This window comes from Trichechus manatus, unplaced genomic scaffold (assembly GCF_000243295.1).
Source record: "Trichechus manatus latirostris isolate Lorelei unplaced genomic scaffold, TriManLat1.0 scaffold00026, whole genome shotgun sequence".
Classification (NCBI taxonomy): Eukaryota; Metazoa; Chordata; class Mammalia; order Sirenia; family Trichechidae; genus Trichechus; species Trichechus manatus.
In genome coordinates, this window is record NW_004443962.1 from 14,034,883 (window position 1) to 14,045,818 (window position 10,936).

The following is a 10,936-nucleotide window of genomic DNA, read 5'->3' on the forward strand; positions in this document are numbered from 1 at the left end:
CTGCTTTCTCATACCCCCTATTCGCCGATCTCTGATAGGAGTCCAAGATGGTGGATCCATGCTGTGTTAGCTGATAGGGGACCTCTGCTTGTATCTCTCCTTGTTCTCTGTTCTCTGTCAGTTTCTTATTTCATTTGGTGCTTGGCTGAATTCTTTATGTCTTCATTTGATGCTTAGGGTTTCAGGATTGATGTTTGGCTCTGTTTGACTTAGTTTTTTGGATCTTTGCTGTGGAGGGACCTTGTGGTGTTTGTCTATAGTGCCATGTTGCCCGGAAGACTTATAATTTTAGTCTTAACATTAATATAAATATATAATGTATATGTGTAATATATACGTTTATTTATATATAACATGTATGTGTATATATATATACATATATATGTATTTTATGCTCACCACCAATCCTTATGTCAATGTCTCTATGGTCATTTTGGTTGCCTAAAACTTGTTCTCCACTGGTTTCCTCATGCAGGGCTCATGGGAGTAAAATTTCCTGAGTTCTTCCATCTGATAACAGTTTTTATGTGCCCTTTATACCTACAGGATATCAATCTTGAGTCATACTTCTTCCATTGACTATCTTGAGTATGTTATTCCATTTTCATTGCTTTCAAGAAATTTGATGATAATCTAATTTTCTCTCAAATCCTTTTGATATCTTCATTTTTTTCAATTTTTAAAATTTTCTTATATTTCACCCATTTGTTTTAAGACATTATCTGTTGTGTTTATTCAATCATCTGTTACATCAGTTTTATCTTCATTCTTGAGATGATTTTTTTATTTTATTTATAATTCCTTCTTAAGTTCTGTCATCTCACTTGTGAATTTTTCTAACTCAGATTTATGTTGTATTGTCAAATCTTGTATCGTTTGCTTAATGCCTCTTAGCTCACTTTGGATAGTAGATTAGTTCTGTTATTTTTTGTGCGCATGTCTTTCTGGCTTGCTTTTAGTATCTCTATGACATCATTCAACTTATTGTCACATTTAAGTAATAATTTTGAGTGAGATTTGACTTTGATACCTTTTAGTTCATTTTAATGTGAAATTAGTTTTCATGAACTTTTAGAATGAGGCAGATTTCCGGGAAGCTTTTTTTTAATATCACAGAGTTCCTTCTGTTATGTAGTGTCAAAAAAAATATAATTTTTTTTTCTGGTTTTGTCACCTACCTTACTTTGGTCTAGATAGTCTTGTTTCTTTGTCTGTATTCTGTTCATTTTGATTCTATTCCCAGCAACTTATCCTCATTGTGCCATCCTGTTCTAGTACTCCTAACTCCATGTCAGCATCTCATTTCTGGAGGACCCAAACTGATAAAGGGGTTCTGTTGTTATGTCCATCAGAAGCTGCCTAATTGCTCCTTTCGTCTTCATCCCAAACAGATACCAATCCCATACAGATCTTGTGGACGTTAGTGGTTTGCCCACACTCATCTCTATTTTGTGATATGTTGGAAAACCTTGTCATCTCCTCATTTTTTGATAAATGCTATTCATGGTTTTGTTTTTTTTTTATGTTCACGAGTTTTTTATTTTGCTATCTAGTTACTCTTTCTGTATTTATGGTGGGTTTGGAAAAAATGGAAAAAACTATGCTGCCACTGCTCCCATCTTCCTAGGATTCATATAAAAATATTAATCAATTTTAGCTATTAATATTATTAGCTTGGCCTGTATATTCCTGCCACAAGCTATACCTGATGAGGTGACTCACTAGGATACTCCAGCTTTCTGAAAATATGCTTTAACATCTCAAGACAATTTTCCTGATTGTATGTAGGCTATCTTCTGATCTTAATTTGATTCTCATTTGGAAGAAAGCATGTTGATTAGTTGAGATGAATAAATATATTTGGGTATTCTATTTCTCATGATAAATTATTCATATAGTCAATTCATGTTAACCTTAATATTGGGCCTATTATTTGTGTCAGGCACTATGAGTTAGGGACAAGAAATACAGAATTGAATATGACATAGACTGTAGGAGCTCATAGTCAGATAAATTTGTTTATTGGTGTTAGGGATTTGTCCTTATCTCAGACTATGACAGACCCCTGAAAACAAACTCTAATGAAGAGAAGGAATTTGGCTTCTATGACTATCGAAGCCTTATGAAAATATTTAGTAAGCTTTCTGATAAGTATCATATCATGTGGTAGGCCCCATGTCAATGTGGAGGACAAGACTTTCCTTTATTTATACTCGTTTCCTGGTGGATGTTAATGATTTGTCACCCCAAAATGTAGTCAGATGAAGTCATTTAATGGCCCACGTTTTTCCTAAGGGCTAGGACCAACTAGGGTAATTCTTGCCAGTCGGGTGAAAAAGGCCTCAGAAGCCCAAATATATGAATGGACAACAGCTTCTGCAGAGATAGGTAGAGTGATTAGGTCTTTCTGTGCTCACTTCACTGACATGAAGCTGATACAGTAGAATTTCTCGGAAATGTCCAAAGAAGTATGGTTCTAATGACTGAAGGTGAAATATATGGGCTTTGCAGACAGAGGTAGCGTTAGCATGTGAGTTGTATGATGTAGCATTTTCTGTTATTTACATTTCTTCAAATATGTTTATATACACACACATACACATATACATATTCACACACACATATATGTATATACATATATATATGTAAATCTTTATGAGAAGAGTGCTTGTCCTATATAGATCAGTTATTCCCAGGGGTTGGGAATAAACTTTGTAGAAATATTTTATGAGCTAATTGTCTGGGGCAATTGAAAGAATGAGATTCATTTCTTTTAATTGGATTTAAATGGTCAATTTATACTGCTTGTTTGTAGCTTTGCTCTAAAACTTAACCCTAACAATTGATTCTGAAGCTATATGTTCCTTATCTAGTGCTCTCCTTTTTACACTTCCTTTAGGTAGGATAGTTTTTTGTTCGTTTCATCTCCTATAACCCTGCTTTTCTATGTATTTTTGGTCACAGAAGTATGCTAAGTTGATGTTTTCAGAGAATAGTTTATCACGCCTCCTAGATCCTTTTCTTGGGATATTAGTAAAATTCAGTTTTTTATAGTTATAAGTATTTGAACCTAAAAACTCTGAAGACTTTTTTTTCTGAAGATATAGATGAATAGGATTTCATACTATAATCAATAAAACTTACAGTGACATTAAATAACCTGAAATATTTAATGATCAGCACAATTACTAATGTGCTTCATGAAATTTAAGGATAAATGGTAAGCACTGAATTTCAGCATTAAAGTATTTATATGTTGAAGGATAACAGAGACATAACCCCAGGAAACATATTATTGTATTGGCTGTAAGAATGTAATTGAGGGTATGATTTAATACATTATATATTATTTTCTGTATGAGTGCTCACTGAACAAATTTCTCTCTTTTCTCTGTACCTGGAATAGTTGTGTTACCCCTAATCAATTTTTTTTTTTTTTGCTTTTGTCTTATAACTGATCATGCTTCTCTTTGCATTGCTCACCAGGAAGCTCAGAGCCAAATTTATGGCTAACCTGTATTAAGTGTTCAGGATATCATGGCACAGATTATTTGTACTAACCGCCTTCCTGACTTCATCATTTCACTTTTACTTTGCCATTATTTCTTCAACTATTTTTATTATAACTTATTATATGGTTTTGATTTTTGGCAAGCCATTCAATTATAATTAACAATAGGTTTGAATAAATAAAGTGAGTAGCTCTATAAATAATTACAAGTGGTAGGTGTAAATGTAGTCAAAGTCAGCTCCAGGGTTGGTGCTGAGTATGGGCAAATTGGGTGAAGCAGGAAGTTACTCTGAACTCTATCTGACAATCTCAGTATCCATAACGGAGGAGAAATCAGGAGGTCAGGCTTTCTAACTTCTCTAGTTGAAGCCTCCCACATTTCAGGTGTTCTGGGGATGCAGCCTCAAACTCTCTCCTTTTTCTTCCCTATCCTTCTTTCCCAGTGCTCGCCTTAGCAGCACAGACCAAGAAGTGTGTTATAAGTGAAGGCTTCCTGCTACAAAATATCTTTCACCGTTGCCTAAAATTCTACCAGGTACAGATTATTTGGGCCAACAAACAAATATCTATAGAAGGACTAAAGATTGGATCCCCCTACCTATCATTCACAATTGTTGTTGTCAGGTGCCATTGAGTCAGTTTCAACTTATAGTGACCCTATGCACAACAGAACGACACACTATCCCATCCTGCGCCATCTTCACAATCATTGTTATGCTTTAAACAATTGTTGCAGCCACTGTGTCGATCCATCTCATTGAGGGTCTTCCTCTTTTTTGCTGATCCTCTGTTTGACCAAGCATGCTGTCCTTCTCCAGGGACTGGTCCCTCCTGATAACATGTCCAAAGTACATGAGACAAAGTCCCACCATCCTCGCTTCTAAGGAGCATTCTGGCTGTACTTCTTTCCAGACAGATTTGTTTGTTCTTCTGGCAGTCCATACCCAGTCAGTATTCTTCACTAACACTGTAATTCAAATGCACCAATTCTTTGGTCTTCCTTAGTTATCGTGCAGCTTTTGCACGCATATGAGGCGATTGGAAATACCATGGCTTAGGTGTGGGTAAATCACATCATTATAAAACTGAAAAGCACTTTAGAGAGCCCCAACAGCCCTCTTATTTTATAAATGAGGAAACTTAGGCTCCCTGAGGTAAAGCTTTGGATGTGCAGTGGTTAAGAGCTCGGCTGCTAACCAAAAGGTCGGCAATTTGAACTCACCAGCTGCTCCTCAGGAGAAAGATGTGGCAGTCTACTTCTGTAAAGATCACAGCTTTACAGTTCTATCCTGTTCTATAGGGTTGCTTTGAGTGGGAATCGACTCAACAACAGTGGGTGTAAGGTAAGGCATACAATTTATAAGTGTTAAACAAACAAACAAACAAACAAAAAAACAACCAGGACTAGAATTCTTGACTCCAAATCCAGCGTAGAAATGGATTTTTAAAAGAACTGTATGTCACGACACAGTTCTCTACGTATATATTTGATATATATAAAATATTCTTTTCAAGAGGTTTCACCAGCAGAGCTGGTGGCTCTTGCAGGCTCAGTATTCATCTAAGTATTATGGAAATGATAATGAGACTAGTGATTGAGTAGAGGAGGAAGCAATAAACTGAGAAAAAGAATACGCGAGAACGAGCAGCAATTAAAACTGAAAGGAAAAGAAGCCAAGGAAAAGATTATGAGAAGCAGAGCCAGACAGGAAAAAGGCAGACAAAAATAGAAGTGAAAGAGACAGAAAAAGGAGGATAAAAATGAGCAAAAAAGAAACGGATAAAAAATGGGACTATGAGGATTAAAGTAAAAAAGTGATAATAAAGAATAAGACATGATAAAGGTGGGGAATGCCCCATGGGCAGTCAGATGTTCAGTCAAGTGTTGTAAATAGCAGGAGGAACAACATATTAAGAAATTAGTGTTAAAAACATTGAGTATTGATTTTATTTTCTTAGTTCTTGAGAGGCACCAAAATATTGCCTTAAAATGACAATGAATGCTGTTGTTGTTAGGTGCCATCAAGTCGGTTCCAACCCATAGCAACACTATGTACAACAGAACGAAACACTACCCGGTCCTGTACCATCCTCACAATCATTGTTATGCTTGAGCCCATTTTTGCAGCCACTGTGCCAATCCATCTCGTTGAAGGTCTTCCTCTTTTTCGCTGACCCTCTTCTTTACGAAGTATGATGTCCTTCTCCAGGGACTGGTCCCTCTTGATAACATGTCCAAAGTACATGAGATGAAGTCTTGTCATCCTTGCTTCTAAGAAGCATTCTGGCTGTACTTCTTCCCAGACAGATTTGTTCATTTTTCTAGCAGTCCATGGTATATTCAATATTCTTCGCCAACGCCATAATTCAAAGGCGTCAATTTTTCTTCTGTCTTCCTTCTTCATTGTCCAGCTTTTGCATGTATGTGAGGCAATCAAAAATGACAATTAATGCAATATTTAAAAACAAGCAAAGCCAACAAATACCAAAAACTTCCTGGGTAAAATTTTAGTAAGAGGAAATTCATTAATATGTGAATAGGTTTTTAGTTTGCAGGGAAGTAGTTAAACTGGGATAAAAAAACAACTGTCACCCTAGGTACCCTCTATCTTCCTTTAAATATGCAAATTAAGCACGGACTTTCAAATGTTACTTAAGAAAGTTACAATAATAATTGTGCTCTTTGCTTCTTGCTTTATTTCACGGTGGCTTTAATTAAAGGCCTAGTGATGTTGGAAAGTCACATTAATTATTCATCTGCAAACATTTACATAGACTTCCCTGTTCTCCTTCAATAAATTATCAACTTCACATCTCCATAATTTAATCAAAATAACTAAAAATATACCATCTCAGGCTTCTGCCCCTCCTCTCTGGGCTTTGTCTCTTCAATGTTATTTGTTACTGGAGAAGACTTCCCACTGTTATTAAGAAAGAAGCAAAGAAAATCTGTCTGCTGAAATTGTGTAGATAGTGTTTACTTTTTTACACACTGTCGCATTGATTGGTATAAAGCTGTGGTTTGCAAAGGTCCATAATTTTTTTTGGAGAAAGATGAGAGGTAGCATAGAATTGTGCTGTTATTAAAAATCAACATGATGCTGGGATATATTAATAGAAACAAAATATTCCAAAATAAAGCAGCAATTTCTCCCATAATCCCCAGAGTGTGAACAATAAAAGCTTCAACCATTAAGCATTGGAAAATCATTTAAAAAGGAAAACTACTAGGGGCTACAACTGAAAGGCAAGAATAAGTAGGGCCAGAGAGCCAAACATATGATTAGAAATGCCATTTAAGAATACTGAAGCCTATTGATAAATTGGAAAAATTGCTCAAGGAAGCAGATGTGCAATTTTTAAAAATTTTTTTTATTGTGCTTTAGGTGAAGGTTTACAGAGAAAATTAGTTTTCTATTTAATAATTTATATGCAAATTGTTCTGTGACATTGGTTGCAATCCCCATAATGTGTCAGCACTCTCTCTATTACCACTCTAGGTTCTCCGTTTCCATTTGTCTGGTTTTCCTGCCCCTTCCTGCCTTCTCATCTTTGCTTTTGGCAGATATTGCCCTTTTGGTCTCATATAGATGATTGTTCTAAGAAGCACTTTCCACACGGGTGTTACTGTTTATTTTATAGGCCTCTCCATTATTTGAGTGACAGATTGTCTCCTGTAGTGGCTTCAGTTTCAAGTTAGAAGGGTATTTAAGGGCCATAGTCTTGGAGGATCCTCCAGTCTCTGTCAGACCAGTAAGTCCAGTCTTTTTTATGAATCTGAGTTCTGTTCTACATTTTTTTCCCACTCTAACCAGGATCTTCTATTGTGATCCCAGTCAGAGTGGCTGGTAGTTGTAGCCAGGCACCATCTAGTTCTTCTGGTCTCAGGCTAGTGGAGGCTGTGGTTCCCATGATCCATTAGTCCTCTGGACTAATCGCTTCCTTCAGTATTTGGTTTTCTTCACTCTTCTTTGCTCCAGATGGAAAGAGACTGATAGTTGCACAGATGTGCAATTTGATAGATAAGAAGTTACTTAGGATGTCTGCCATTGGCCCAAATTTTACAGGTACATTGGAAATTAGATATATCTAAGCTTTCATAAAGGATGGTAATGGGAAAAACACGGACTTTGGAGTCAGCTGGAGTTGAGTTCAAATCTCAATTCTGCCATTTATTTGTGCTCTAATTTATGGTTTTCTTGATAGATAATGACTTAGCCTGGGATAATCTGATTAAAAGAAACAGAAACACCACACACGTCAGATTAAGTATAGAGAATTTCATGTAAGGCAACAAGGAAATCACATGGAATACACTTGCATTAAATACAGTCACGCCTTATGGAAAATGGAAAGTTTTCAGATTTCCTTTCTATGAATGTTCTCCTGCAATCTCTTACTTTTTATTCTTCTGCAAGATTTGTACTTCCTAAAGAAATTAAGTTTCAGAGTCTCTTCTGACATCCAAGACCAAATGGATGTCCGAAGAGACTCTGAAACTTGCTCTTGAACATCAAGTAGCTAAAGCAAAAGGAAGACACGATGAAGTAAAAGAGCTGAACAGAAGATTTCAAAGGGCGGCTGGAGAAGACAAAGTAAAGTATTATAATGACATTTGTGAAGACCTGGAAATAGAAAACCAGAAGAGAAGAACACACTCAGCATTTCTCGAGACGAAAGAGCTGAAGAAAAAATTTGAGCCTCAAGTTGCAATATTGAAGGATTCTACAGGGAAAATATTAAATGATGCAGGAAGCATCAAAAGAAGATGGGAGGTGTACCCAGAGTTACTATATCAGAAAGAATTAGTCGACGTTCAGCCATTTTAGGAGGTAGCATATGATCAAGAACCAATGGTACTGAAGGAAGAAGTCCAAGCTGCACTGAAGGCATTGGTGAAAAACAAGGCTGTAGGAATTGATGAAATACCAGTTGAGATGTTTCAACAAATGGATGCAGTGCTGGGAATGCTCGCTCATCTATGCCAAGAAATTTGGAAGACAGCTACCTGGCCAACCAACTGGAAGAGATCCCTATTTATGCCTATTCCTAAGAAAGGTGATCCAATGGAATGCAGAAATTATCAAATAATGTCATTAATATTACATGCAAGTAAAATTCTGCTGAAGATCATTCAAAAGCAGCTGCAGCAGTATGTTGACAGGGAACTGCCAGAAATTCAAGCTGGATTCAGAAGACGACGTGGAACCAGGGTTATCATTGCTGATGTCAGATGGATCCTGGCTGAAAGCAGAGAATACCAGAAAGATGTTTACCTGTGTTTTATTACTATGCAAAGGCATTCAACTGTGTGGATCATAACAAATTATCGATAATATTGGGAAGAATGGGAATTCCAGAACACTTAATTTTGCTCATGAGGAACCTGTACGTAGATCAAGAGGCAATTGTTCGAACAGAACAAGGGGATACTTCGTGGTTTAAAGTCAGGAAAGGTGTGCGTCAGGGTTGTATCCTGCCACCATACCTATTCAATCTGTATGCTGAGCAAATAATCTGAGAAACTGGACAATATGAAGAAGAATGGGGCATCAGGATTGGAGGAAGTTTCCTTAATAACCTGCATTATACAGATGACACAACCTTGCTTGCTGAAAGTGAAGAGGACTTGAAGCTCTTACTGATGAAGATCAAAGACCACAGCCTTCACTATGGATTACACCTCAACATAAAGAAAACAAAAATCCTTACAACTGAACCAATAAGCAACATCATGATAAAGGGAGAAAAGATTGAAGTTGCCAAGGATTTCATTTTACTTGGATCCACAATCATGGAAGCAGCAGTCAAGAAATCTAAAAATACATTGCATTGGGCAAATCTGCTGCAAAAAACCTCTTTAAAGTGTTGAAAAGCAAAGATGTCACCTTGAAGACTAAGGTCCGCCTGACCCAAGCCGTGGTGTTTTCAATCACCTCATATACATGTGAAAGCTGGACGATGAATAAGGAAGACTGAAGAAGAATTGACATCTTTGAATTGTGGTGTTGGCAAAGAATATTGAATACACCATGGACTGCCAAAAAAATGAACAAATCTGTCTTGGAAGAAGTACAACCAGAAAGCTCCTTAGAAGCAAGGATGACAAGACTACGTCTCACATACTTTGGACATGTTATCAGGAGGGATCAGTCCCTGGAGAAGGACATCATTCTTAGTAAAGGAGAGGGTCAGCAAAAAAGAGGAAGACCTTCAACGAGATGGATTGACACAGTGGCTGCAACAATAGGCTCAAGCATAACAACGATTGTGGGGATGGCGCAGGACTGGGCAGTGTTTCATTCTGTTTTACATAGGGTTGCTATGAATTGGAACCGACTTGATGGCACCTAACAACAACAAAGAAATTAAAAAAGACCTAAATAAATGGAAGGACATTCCACATTTATGGTTCTGAAGATTTAATATTGTTAAGATGGCAGAAGTCCCCACATTGATCTACATATTCAATACAATACCTATCAAAATCCCTGGTGGTTTTTTGTTTTTGTTTTTTCAGAAATTGACAAGCTGATCCTAACACTCGTATGAAAATCTAAGGGACCCTGAAAAGCCAAAACAATCTTACAAAAGAAGAATAAAGTTGAAGAACTCACACTTTCTGATTTCAAAACTTACTATAAAGCTACAGTTATCAAGACAGTGTGGTATTGGCATAAGGACAGACGTATAGATCATTAGAATAGAATTGATAATCCAGAAATAAACCTATGATTCTGTAGTCAATTCATTTTTGACAAAATGTCAGAGCATTCAGTGGGAGAAAAAAATAGTCTTTTCAACAAATGGTGCTGGGACAACTGGATATCCACATGCAAAATAATGAAGTTGGACCCTTATCACGTACCAAATGCAAAAGTTAACTCAAAATGGATCAAAATTCTAAATGTAAGAGCTAAAACTATAAAACTCTTAGAAGAAAACATCAGCATTAATTTTTGTGACCTTGAATTAGGAAATAAATTCTTAAATATGACACCAAAAACACAAGGAACCAAAACAAAAATAAACAAATAAAACTTCATTAAAGTTAAAACTTTTGTGCGTCAAAGGACACTATCAAGAAAACGAAAAAGACAGCCCACAGAATGGGAGAAAATATTTGCAAATCACATGTCTGATAAGAGTCTAATATCCAGAACATGTAAGAACTTTTACAAGTCAACACCCAATTTAAAAATGGGTAAATGATCTTAACAGAAATTTCTTCAAAGAAAATACACAAGTGGCCAAAAAGTACATGAAAAGATGCTCAACATCACTAGTTACCAGGGAAATGCAAATTGAAACCTCAATGAAATACCACTTCACACCCACTAAAATGGATATAATAAAAAAGACAGATAATAGGTAGGATAATGGTGGGGATGTGGAGAAATGAGAACCCTCAGACACAGCTAATGG